The sequence below is a fragment of the Parasteatoda tepidariorum genome, chromosome 6, assembly GCF_982258835.1.
Source record: "Parasteatoda tepidariorum strain Cologne lab strain chromosome 6, Ptep-v5.0, whole genome shotgun sequence".
NCBI classification, from domain to species: Eukaryota; Metazoa; Arthropoda; class Arachnida; order Araneae; family Theridiidae; genus Parasteatoda; species Parasteatoda tepidariorum.
In genome coordinates this window covers 40,474,079-40,486,380 of record NC_141760.1, presented here as the reverse complement: position 1 = coordinate 40,486,380, position 12,302 = coordinate 40,474,079, and the positions used below count along the sequence as shown (strand labels likewise).

Below are 12,302 nucleotides of genomic sequence, written 5' to 3'. Positions count from 1 at the left end.
AAATGGATTTTACGACCGGTACTTTTTACCGTAATTGAATCCCGAATTTTTTACAGTGTACTATATGTTTATGAATCAATGACGAATTCACAATTTTTAATTAAAAAAAAAACCTGTTTTTTCTATCAAAATTACTTCTTGTACGAATTTTACAACCCCCATGTATTATTAGTCAACGATTCTACAATGAATTTCAATTACAGATTTAAAAGATACTGTGATATTAGATTATGTTTTTTTTAAAAAAAACAAAAGGAGTGGAAAAAAACTTGTTTTTTAATATGAGTAAATAAAATTGATTTTTGAATAAACAGCTGTTATGAGTCGGAAGAATTAAAAGGATCGTTGCTTTCGAGCAACGATGAGCCGAGTGCGTTTTGTTTACGTTTTTCGATCACGTGTCTCTCTTGTCCTTAAAAACAAATAGATAACCTCCAAACGAACTTGATAACATTTCGAAGATAAAACAGTATTGTGTCGTCAAATTGAAGCGTAACTTTCAACGCATCTTTAAGATAATGAGTCAGCATTTGTCCTCAAAGCTATAATCTTTTATTCCTTATTACATTATTTTGCTATTAGTTTTTCTCACAATAATAGCTACACTAGATGATTTAGAGAAATTAATACAATTCTTTGTGAAATTTACCCTTATAACATTCCAAGTATACTAAGAAGAAGAAAATTATTTTTTTTAAAAAAAAACAAAAATCTTAAAGAAGGGGCAGGAGTAAAAGCATTGTGATTTCAAACTTTTGCATATTTTTTTAAATTGAAATTGAAAAGTTTGGTTCTTTCTTGGAATTATAAATCTACATTCACTGATTGTTTAGGAGAGGCAAAATAACTTAAAGGCAATAGTTGTATGTAGCTTTTCCTCACCTTATTTATACTACAGGTTGCGAAGAAACACTGAAATTACATTTAAATCCGATCTTCGCATTAAACAAAACAGCTGTACTCTTCACAATTTGTACCAAGCCCCTGAATATAGTTACATGTTCTTAGTACACATACAATAAAAAGGGCATTTTAAAAAGGTATGATTTATCTATATTTTTAATTTTTGAGCTGAATCTCTAAAAAAACATTCCAAACAATAAAAACACCGACTTACTGCCAAAGACGTCCTGTAGAAATGTTTTTCTTACTTTGACATGTACTTACTTAACAGTGAAGCCTAAATTTCGTCTCAACGTGGATAACTTGTAGTATTTTTACTTGTAGACGTTATTTTTGTGTCACCCCGGTTGTTGTAGTTACATAAATCGTATTTATAAGTTAAAATAAAAAGGGCATTTGAAAGAGGTACGTTTTAAAAATAATATTTTTCATCTTTGAGCCGTTAATCGTTGGTTTTTCATATAAAACCTGAATATTGAAAATTATTATGATCAACATGAGTTGAAAAAACTTTTCCCTGTCATCTTTGATTTCAGGATAACTTTTTGATTTTCATTTTCTGTTTGTTTTTATTTATTTATTTTGTTCACTTATTTATTCATTTATTTGCTTATTTTTTTGCTTATTTATTTACTTTCTTATTTGCTTATTTATTTCTTCCTAACAACTTTTGATTAGTTCTTTCGACAGCACTTTACCTTTAAAAAAAAAGTAGAAAATAATGAAGTTTGCCGCTTAATTAAGTTAAGAGAAATAGCGCCAGATGATTTTTAGAATTTATATGAATTTTTCAAAAGAACTGTAAAACAATAAAATTACTGTTGCTTCTGGGCAAATAGCAAATATATCCTGTAAAGATATCTTTCTTACATCGTTTCCGGTGAAGCCTTAAATCCGTCTCAATCTGGGTGTCGTTACTTTTGTGTTATCCTTATTATTACTATATAAAGCGAGTTTTTAATTTCACAAAAAATATTTGATTCGGAATCATTTTATTACATTTAGAATATTTTAAATTAAAAACAATAATGCTAATTATATATTTATAAATTCGATTCCGAACATGGGCGCCCATAGGGGAGGGCCGAAGGGGCCCAGGCCCCCCCCTAGATCCCCAGATTTTCACTAGAGCCCAATCGAAATAGGACAAAATGAAATTTTGGCATTTCTGAAAAAAATGAACATAAAGCCTTTCGAATCAAAGTCCTTTTCAAGTCAACAAAATCCAAATTTTCTAAAGCAATTCAAGATCATGTTTTCTTTTGTTATCACTTGCTTGAAGGGCGCGTGGAGGGGTCGATCTCTCTCTTTTCTGCGGCATTGAATTACTGCAAATAGGCATCAAATGATACCGGTGATTAGAGCTGTCATTCATCCGGGCCTACTCAAGAAGAGCCCAGAGCCTACGGGGGATTCTTGGACATTGGGCAAGAACAGAAGTGCAAATCGTTGAGTCCCAGTGGCGTGCCAGCCGCGGGGGGGGGGTCAGTCGCCCTCTCTGAAATTTTAGTGAGGGGGCAAATAATATGTTTCGCCCCTCCTGAAATTTAAACATTCGAGAAAATAAAATCAAGTAAAATTCCAATAAAAAAATAGTAAAAAAGTTAATTATTAGAAAAAAAAACAACATTTTAAATTGAACTTTGAAGCTATTTTCCTCTGAAATTAAAGTAATAGGTTATAATGAATATAAAGACAAGGATCTTTTTTTCAACTTAGGAGCTATTTTTCAAAAAGAAAACTTTATTTTCCTCTGATATTTAATAAAAGGGCGAATAATGCGTTTCGCCCCTTCTGAAATTTAGACATTCACAAATATGAAGTCAATTTAAATTAGTAAACTTAGAAGAAAAATAGCCTTTTTTCCCCAACTAAATTGAGAGGGCGAGAGCTAAATTAATTTAATTTAATTGAGGGGGCGAATAATGCGTTTCGCCTCTTCTGAAATTTAGACATTCACAAAAATGAAGTCAAATTATACAATAGTAGACTTAGAGGGAAAACAAACCTTATTTTTTTTTTCAACTAAATTGAGGGGTCGAATTAAAAAATTAATTTAATTGAGGGGCGAATGATGTGCTTCGCCCCTTCTAAAATTAGCCATTCGTGAAGATAAAGCTAGGTTGATAGTTTTAGAAAAAAAAAGGAACTTTTTTAAATTTAAAAAAAACAAAACATTATTTTCTTCTGATATTTAATTGAGGGAACGAATAGTGTGCTTAGCCCCTTTTGAAATTTAGACATTAGTGACTATGAGGTCAAGTTAAAAAAAAAAAAAAGGAACCATTTTTTTTTCTACTTTAAAATTATTTTCGAAATCAAAATTTTTATTTTACTGAGACTTTAAGTTGAGGGGGCGAACAATGTGCCATTCGTGAAAATAAAGTTAAGTTAAATGGGTAATTTTAGAAAAAAAAAACTTTTTTTCAACTTCAAAGTTGTTTTTTTTAAAAAAAGAAAACACTATTTATTCTGAAATTTAATTGAGGGGGCGAATAGTGTGCTTAGTCCCTTATGAAATTTAGACATTCATGAGAATGAAGCCAAATTAAATTGGTAACTTTTAAAAAAGTCTTATTTTTTTCTACTGTGAAACTATTTTTAAAGTATAAAATTTCATTTTCCTCTGAAATTTAATTGAAGGGCGATGAATAATATGCTTCGCTCCTTCTGAAATTTAGCCATTCGTTAAAATAATGTCAAGTTAAATTGATAACTTTAGAAAAAAAAAAACATTCTTTCTACTTTTAAGTTATTTTCGAAATCAAAAACTTTATTTAATAGTGAATTTAAATTGAGGGGACGAATAATGTGCTTCGCCCTTTCTGAAATTTAGCAATTCGTGAAAATAAAGTTAAGTTAAATTGGTAATTTTAGAAAAAAGTACTATTTATTTCTACTTTACAGCAATTTTCAAAATCACAAATTTTATTGAAGGGCGAATAACGTCTTTTTCCCCTTCTGAAATTTAGACATTCGTGAAAATAAAATTCAGTTTAATTGGTAATTTTAGAAAAAAGAAACTGTTTTTTTCTTAAGATAAAGACTTCTTTTTACATATGATAACTTTCTATATACGTAATTAAACGAGAAAAAAAAAACAATTTTAAAAACAAAATACTTCTTAAAAACGCATTGCATATAAAATATATTAAATGTTTAGAAAACTGAAATAATTTCATTTCTTTTACCCTTCCCTGGAAAGAGTAATAAAATGCATCCTCCCACTGATAAAAATTGGTTTCAAAGAATCCCTTGACTTTCAAGAATTTCCTTTCCACCCACCTTGGAATTTCCACCCACCATATAATTCTGGTGGCCAAACCCCCCACAAAGACAGTTATTTGACTCCTCAAAAACAGCCACCTCATGTTATTCTATGGGAAAAAGTACTTTTGCTTCTTTAATTTTCATTTTTATGGCCCTTTGCTCCTTTGAGCTCTTTTTAAAATGTCAGATATCCACAAAGCCATATCTTATTTGGATATCTCGTCATAAATTGTCTCAAACAAGCAATTATCTAGATTTTCTGAGAAAACATATGTTTTAGGCTTTTAAGGGATCTAAACAGGGGAAGAATCTTCTTGACATTTTTCTCTGGTCATTTTGTGATGAGACTTTAACGCTCTCTGTTGAATTTTCTTTTTTAGCTCATTTAATTACGTAATTTAAGCTATTGATTTTAAATTAAAGCATAATTTTTTTTTTATTTTGTTTAATTGTTTTAAATTATTTGGTTGATTTTTGTTGTTGTTTTTTTTGAGTTTTGATTTTTTACATCAGTTTGATTAATTAGTTGCAACAGTACTTTTTAACCTAAATCGTGTCATCCATCAATAATTCAAATTCTTAATGAAGCTTCTCGTTGAACAACAATAGAACGTATAATAAATTTCGAAAGAGGTAAGCAAATGTTTTCATTTCATAAAATTATTTAATGCTTTAATAATTATGTAATGTTAGAATTGTTTTATATAGTTGTTCGCATAGTAAATGTTTTTATTATGTTCGTATATCAAATTCATTTATATAGTGGATTAGGTCATGATTTTACTGTTTATTGTGTATGGATTTTGTTATCAATTTATGTTAGGAATTTTTTTATTTTTTTAATTGTAAAATAATATTTTGAATTCTTTTTGCTTTTAACAAGTTTATTTTGATTCAGAAATAAAGAATCAACCTTTAATTTTTTTTAAAAAATCTCAGTCAATAAAAAATAATAAATAAAGTACGTTGAAATAAAAAATTTGATTTTGTATTTTCGATCATTCCTTTGACTTTTAGGAGATACATTTTAATATTGGTTCTTTAAGATCATCTTTGTCTTTATTTTATTGAAATTAATTTCACATCTTTTGCTTTTATTACACAAAAGTTATGTATATTGTAGTTTAATATACTTAAAATAAATAAATAAAAATGACCGAAGAACTGCTAATTCCAAACAATAACATGATGGAGAAGGCATTATATCAGCTCGGAAAGGTGTTTTTTTTCCCCTTTTCTACTTTTTTAAATTTACCATTTTATTTTTTTCTTATATGATAACCATTATATATGACTGATTATGTAGAGCAGAATTCAAACACCAAATCCGTTACACATTTTCTCTCTCTTTTTCCCTCTCTCATGTCAAATAAATCATTTGAAAAAACCTTCATAGAACAACTATAATTTGCATAAATGATAATTTTTATCTTAATACAAAAAAAGTAACTACCATTTACATTTTTAGCAATAAAAATGCAACAAAAAATTATTCTTAAAAAAAGCTTCGTTAAAAATTTCTATAATATTTTATTATTTTCAGTAATAAAAACTTTAATTAAACAAAGCATATATTTCTAAGAATGGGGCAATTTATTTCCGTAGCATTGGTGAGAAAAAAAATTCAGCGTAATTTTTGTAGTTTTTTTTAATCGTGATTTTATAGGATGGTCAAATTGCGTTAATAACTTTGTGCTAAGTAACATAGTGAAAGCTTTTTTCATGAATAATTTTTTTAAATTTAAAGTATTAATTTTTTTAAATTTTAATGCTGAAATTATAAATACTGCTGATAGAGGATAAAAAATTGATCCGATCAATACTGTTGTAATTTAACATTTCTTAAAAATGTGAATATTTCTCTTTATCTATTGAATATTTAAATATTTTTATTTTCCGTTTCCAATTTCGATTTAAATCCTGATAAATAAAACTGGAACAAGATGAGAAAAACCCTACACATAAAACTGCTTAAATTTTATTTTTCCACATTTTTTTTAAAAATTTTATTGTTTTCTTTAAAAATCCGAAAGCAAATAAGACAAATCATTGTTAAGACAAATCATTAAAAAAAAATTTTTTTACGTAGGAAGAAAGTCGTATGACGTTTTTCTCTGGTATGATATTTGCTTTGGAATTTCAAATAAATAAATAAATAAATAGTCCTGTGTCAGGATTGTTTGTCATATATAATTGCATGATGACGTGAATATATATATTCTGATCAGATACACGTCATTCTAATCAGAAGTTTCAATTGGCAAAATATTCAAAAATGAATCTTTTTTAAAATATAGCTATATTTTTAGGACTGGATAGGAAATATAGCTATATTTTTGGGACACACTAAAGTAACGTAATTTTATTTTTCCCTCGATGTTAAAGATACAACTGCCGAATACTTTTTTAATTGTGACTTTTTAAAAGAATAGCATATGTGATACATAAAACCCTAAAATTTTATCCAATTTCTATAACGCGAGTTGAAAATTTTAGATTTGAAACCAATAAGTGATTTCATTTTTTATAACAATATATTAAACGGATTCAAGAAGTTTAATTACCTCTTGCGTTATAATTACCTTCTTGACTAACGATACTTTATTAAAGACTTTTTTATGATTATTTATTTAATTTTAAGTTTGAAGCTTTCATTGCAAGTGATATATGCGTCAGTTATAAAAGTTTAAAATCAATATAAAAATTCAGATACTTACTGAAATTGTCTGAAAAATTAAGTTAAAAAATAATTATAAGTAATAACTTTATAAATTAAATCAGCTCCAAATGTTATTCTTTTTTAATTATTATTTTATCTCATACGTCATATGGTAATCATATTATATATCGACAGAGATATACTTTCATCAAAGTCTTGGTTTTAAAATAAATCCATTTTTTGATGTTATAAAACCTTCGAAATACAATTTTCAGTATGTATCTGACTTGTTAATTCCATTATACTTGGCTTTCTGTATACCGTATAATAATAATAATCTGAATCAAAATATTTTTGTTTTACTTGATGGACTATATCCTTAATAGCTTCGTTTAAATTTTTTTTCCTTGATAGACAGTATCAATAGAACTCTTTTGGTGTTAAGATTGTTGTTTTTATCATCAATTAACATAAATAACGCACATCGCATGTTGTTTTTATCACCAGTTTTCAAATTCATGATATCCAATTTTATAAGTTCTATAACTAATTTGTTTTTCATTTAGTTTACGTAAAATAAAACTATAATATTTAGTCTAATTAAAGTCTAATTAATATCTAGTTAGTCTAATTAATATCTAGTTAGTCTTTAGTCTAATTAATATCTATTCTAATTAAAAAGTTAATTTCCCTTCTAACTAAAAGTTAATTTCAGTAAAATTTTTAGAGTTTTAAAATTTATGTAAAAAAGACAAGCTATTTTCTAAAAAATAATTTCGGTAAGCTAAAAATATGCAAAAAGGAAGAAGTGTGCATCAAAGATCATGCATCAGTATGATAGAAGTATGCATCAAAGAAAAAAAATTGATTATTTCTTTTAAGATTTCGACTGAAAGAGAAAAAAGAAGTCCCTGGGCAAACTAAAAATTAGGAGCAATCGTCGATTTTATAGCTAATACATTTAGTGTAAATTTCTGTTCTAATAATTAGTTTTCTGGATCGCTCGAAATGAAAATCCTCGCCTTAAGTTCCGATTGTTCATGCGATTTCCTGACAATTTTGAGGAATCTTAATTAAGAGAATATAAATTGTAACAATAGTTCATTTCGAAGAAGCAAACAAAAATTCATAGCCGACATTTACACCCAATTCTTAAAAAAAAGTTTAAAACATTGTTCAGTTATATAATCGCATCGCATTTTTTACTAAAAGTGATAAAAACAAAGATAAAAGAATTTTTACATTCTAATTGGTCAGTTAAATGTTAAAATTTATGGAGTATGTACAGAAGCGGCTAAAACGCACCAAACACAAATTATTATTTCGTCCAAGAATAAACGTTATTAAAGAGCTCTTTCGCGTATTATCTCGCACGCACTTTTAATTTGTGATTCTGTGCAGTGCACTTCAAATAATCTCGATTCGCGTTATTTATGTAAGTGAACGAGCGAGAGGCTAAAGCTTTCCATTTTACACCAAAATCGAACAATGTATTGAGCAAATAAATAAATAATATAAGCAAATAAATAAACAAAGCTCTTAGATCAAACTCGGATTTTCGCAAGACTCAACTTGAATGGTTCGAGAGCCTAACTTTGAGTATGCGAAATAATTAGAGTAGTGTAAAAGTAGTCAAGAAATTGTCCCCACAAAAACGTTTTGAATAAACATTTTTCTTTCAACGTATGCAGATTTCTTAAAATAATGGAGATAGGATAGCCGCAATCTGGAAAAAAAAATGGTCCCAACAATTTAGTCAGAGCCTTCTCATGTTTGCGATTTGTAATTTTCAATTATTAACAGTGCGATTCTAAGGTTGCTCGATAATCTTTTAATTTATTCCTCTTTTTGTGCGTCAGACATAGTTTAATGCATTTTTTGTCAGTATACATGGCGTAGTAATTTGATTTTTGTCTGACTTTATTTACTTTCTATATTTAGTCAGGTATTATAGAAATGCATTTTCCTCACATTTTAGTTTTCAAACTTCGTAGTTTACTTTAATTTTTTGTTAGTTATTTTTTTAAATATTATTTTCTTCGGATTTTTTTCTCTATAATAATTTTTATTCTTCAGTCCTTGTTATTTTTCAAATATTTTTAAGCTAAATGGGACTTTTTGTTTTTGTTTTGTTTATTTTTGTTTACTCATTAATACAATAATAAGTCTTCATAAAAACTATGTAATAAATTTTGAAAGTACCACAAATCTTTCAGATTTATTATTTTATTAATTGTAAATATTTTTTTCGATTTCATTTTTATCGGATTTTAGCTTTTGCGTTGCTTATGTTTATGATATTTTTCTTAATTGTCTTCTCGATATTTTGTTATATTAACTTAAATTCTTTAAATATATTTCATTTAATTTATACTTGAAGTTTTTTTAAATATTTTTAAAGTATATAACATATAATTTCCCAATATCATTAGGTTTTTCAAAAGATCTATCCAGCTATCCATTTTTGTTTTGAAGAATTTTTTGAAGAACAGAATTTTTTCCATCTATCAAAAATATTTTAATATACTATTTAACAATACCTCCAACAACTTGTACGGTAGAGAGGTCATTTAGCACTCTGAGGCGAGTCAAAACATGGCTAAGAAGTACCATAACTCAAGAACGTTTAAGTAGTTTATGTTTATTGAATGTTCACAAGGATAGAATAAAGGATGTATATTTAGTTAAATTAGCTATTGATAAGTTTTCAAAAAGCAAAAGAAATGTTCAATTTGCATTTTCAGAAAAAGTTCTGCAATAGAATATATTCTGCAATAGTTGATTAAATTCCATTTCTTTCTGCAATATATTTGTAAATAATGATAACATACTCTTTGTGATAAAAAAAAAAGCTAGAAATAAAAATTTTTATTTTATAATTTTTTGTAAAGTTATTTGCTTTTAATCGTAGTAGCATAACATATGATGTAGAACCGAAGAACGTTTCATGCAAGTTTTGAAATTTCGAAATTTGTACTATGCTGTTAAATTGAAATATTATTTTTACTAATCAAGCGGTATTTAATGTTTATATTTATTTTATTTCTAGGTCATTGATAAATGTTGTGAATTTTGGTCTTGATTCTCTGTGAAACACTCGTTTTATACCCCCGATTAAAGATTATATCACTAATAATGTTGTTAAATTATAACTCTTTGATAAGTTTTTACATTATCCATTTAGTGTATTTAAAAAGTTACAACCAATGTGTTATTGTAATTAATAATGAAACATATGCGTATTTGATTAATCATGTATAATTAAAAGCGAAATTAATTAATTATTCAGCGAATTAAATTAAAAATATTTAAATAGATAAAATTTCCTTTCATTAATTTTTTAATTCATCAAGCTATTTGTCGTTTTCTTTCATGAGCCCCCCCCTAAATTCAAACATATGGGCGCCCCTGATTCCGAATGTTCTTGTGTCACTATTACTGAAATGTCTTATTCTGTCGTGAAATTAAATTTCTTCCTTGCGTTTGCACGACACTTTCGCTTAAACATTTATGTTTTGAAAAATTTGCTATTATTTATTCAATGAAAATGCAGAGGGAAAAATCATCTCATTGAGCCAATTAGATTGTTTGAATTTTGTTTTCCTTAGTGCGTTAGAAAAACATTCGATACCAACTTTTATTTTTATCAATTTCGCTTTAAACAAAGTAGAGGGGAAAAAAAGAAATAAATTTTTACAATTTGATATCAATGTATACTATAAAGATATTTTTGTTCTTGTGAATTTAATCAATGTTAAAAGAATTTTTTATTTTTTATTAATACTATTAATAAAAAAAGTCTGCAAATTTTGCTCATAAGTAATTTCGTAGAAGTTTCAATAGATAGCGCCACCAAGCTTTTGCTGATTGGAATGAAACAAAATGTAGAATTTTCATCCTCTTTTATAGCGCCATCTAGGTATTGAAATATAATATATTGTTATTTTGAGTATTCTTCAGCGGAAAAATAAAGCCAAATTAGATAAGTAAAAAGTTTTGCGAAGAATAAAGTGCTTGTGAACTGACTGCCTGGTATCACAATTTATGTTTTAATTATTAGTTTTAATTCTTCGGGAAAAATAATTAAAATTAAATATTTACTAGAATTAATTTTGCTATTTTGCAATTCTAGAGATAAAGCATAAACACACTCATAAGACATTCTTAATATGTAGTTTAAATTTAATTCCTTGATTTCTCTTTCATATGAAATATTTATTATTGAAATTCAGTCATTTTAAATTCAAAAGAATTGTTCCTATGCTCGAATTCTTTCATTATTATTACATATTTTTAACTGATTCTAATAGGATGGTTTCGGAAAACTTTGCTTTCCGTCAGAATTCCTTTTAAGTAAAAATTTTAGCTTATTCTATTCTAATTTATTAATTAGATAAATCGCTTTTATATAAAACTAATATATTTTCTTTAACTATATAAACATACATAAAGGGAGGGGTAGTCGTCACTTCTAAAATTAATAATTCTTACTAACTTTCACACGTCCGTAAAAAAAAATATTTTAAAAAAAAAGACGAATCAAGCATATGGAATCGTCATTAACTTCTAATTCAAACACTAAGCAAAATATTTCGCTTTCGACGAGGATGGGATTCGAACCCACGCGGGCAGAGCCCAATGGATTAGCAGTCCATCGCCTTAACCACTCGGCCACCTCGTCATATTTCTTTTCGAGTATTGAATATACTAATTCAAAATTACTTTTATTACATGATAACTTTCTTTCTTTATAATGTGATCATACGATTGTCATACATCGTATTATTGTTCTTCTATAAATGTATTCGTAATATTTTAATCACTTTATTGATAATATTTTAATCATTGTCGATTTTTTTTAATAAAGATTTTACATTTCGTAGTAGACATTCGTGGAAAATATAAATGTACGAGTGATAATTGCACGATCAAATAATTTTTCTCCTTTCCTCTTTAAATTAGAAACTTTTATTTCTACTCATTTATGTATGCCCATTGAAGAAGGGATACAAAGGACATGTCGAGATTGAATTGACGTTTTTGAGCAGAGCGAAACACTAATTTTAAAACCTTCGATGCTGTTTCGGGAGAATTTATAATTGCAATTTAGTTCTAGAGGACATTAATATTTCGATAAAGAAACGCTTATTAATTATATTATAAAGGCACGCTTTAACTTTAAGGCATTTAAGGAATTAATGTCTTTATTTTGGAGAAATGACATTTTAGTACAACTTGATAAAAATGAAAAATCTGACAGTAATATTTAATGTTCCTTCGAACATGAGTCCTATATAAAATTTTGATTAAGTGCAATAAGTTGATAAGTGCAATCACAAAAAGGGGGAATATCATGCTAGGCAGAGAAGCATCTCACAGGCGAGTAAATCAACCATCGTAAAGAATATACAAAAAAAAAAAAAAAATAGCTGAATTAATTTCTTTAAAGATAAAATGTTGATTATTTATC

At 27.1% G+C, this 12,302-nt stretch overlaps 1 non-coding gene across 1 annotated transcript; it reads right to left on the bottom strand.

The window, feature by feature from the left end:
* Nucleotides 1-11,431: 11,431 nt before the first annotated feature.
* Nucleotides 11,432-11,513, bottom strand: TRNAS-GCU (transfer RNA serine (anticodon GCU)). Its single transcript has one exon. It is a non-coding gene; the product is annotated as a tRNA-Ser (tRNA).
* Between the last annotated feature and the right edge of the window lie 789 nt (nucleotides 11,514-12,302).